This window comes from Dendrobium catenatum, unplaced genomic scaffold (genome assembly GCF_001605985.2).
Source record: "Dendrobium catenatum unplaced genomic scaffold, ASM160598v2 fragScaff_scaffold_490, whole genome shotgun sequence".
In the NCBI taxonomy this organism is placed as follows: Eukaryota; Viridiplantae; Streptophyta; class Magnoliopsida; order Asparagales; family Orchidaceae; genus Dendrobium; species Dendrobium catenatum.
In genome coordinates, this window is record NW_021318952.1 from 1,038,939 (window position 1) to 1,039,641 (window position 703).

Below are 703 nucleotides of genomic sequence, written 5' to 3' on the forward strand. Positions count from 1 at the left end.
GAAGAACAAGCATTCGAGTGTTGTCCATAGGAGGGTGTAGGTGTCAAGGTTTAAAATGTATGATAAAATAGATGGGGAGATAGTGGAGGAAAGAGCTACCGCAAGGTCTTGATCAATCAATCACCAAAGGCTATATTACAGATTGAGGATGATTTGGCCGGAGTCAGATAGAGAACTTTTGGGTGGGTTATTGCAGTTCCGTCGAGATGACCAAGGAACCCATTTTCTTCAACTAGGGTAGTTGTTAGTAAAAGTTGGATATGAACAATATTCTTGATATTTGAGATGAGGAACTTCAAAGAAGAGGTAATAGTTACTTTGATTGAGCTTTCCAAAGTTGTGATTTGAGGTGGAGTGGAGGAGGAATTCCCCATATTTAGCTAGGAGAAGATGTCGTTACGTAGAAAGACTGTTATGATACTATGAAGAAACTCTATTAATGCAAGAAGAACAGTTAGGAAGTGTAGAGCAGAGATGAAGAAGAAAGAGTTCCATTAAAACTGCCATGACTAATGTGTACAGTAAATACCAATACGATAAACTTTAATTATGAATGTAAGTGTTCAGTTATTAGAGATGCTGCAATTGGCAGCCGTTCTTTTTCAAGTAGCTCTTTGTCTCAATCCATTAAAATTGGCAAACTTGTGAGAATTTCACTTCTCAAGCATAATGAAGCATTGCAAAGTAAGAACTGATAGGCATA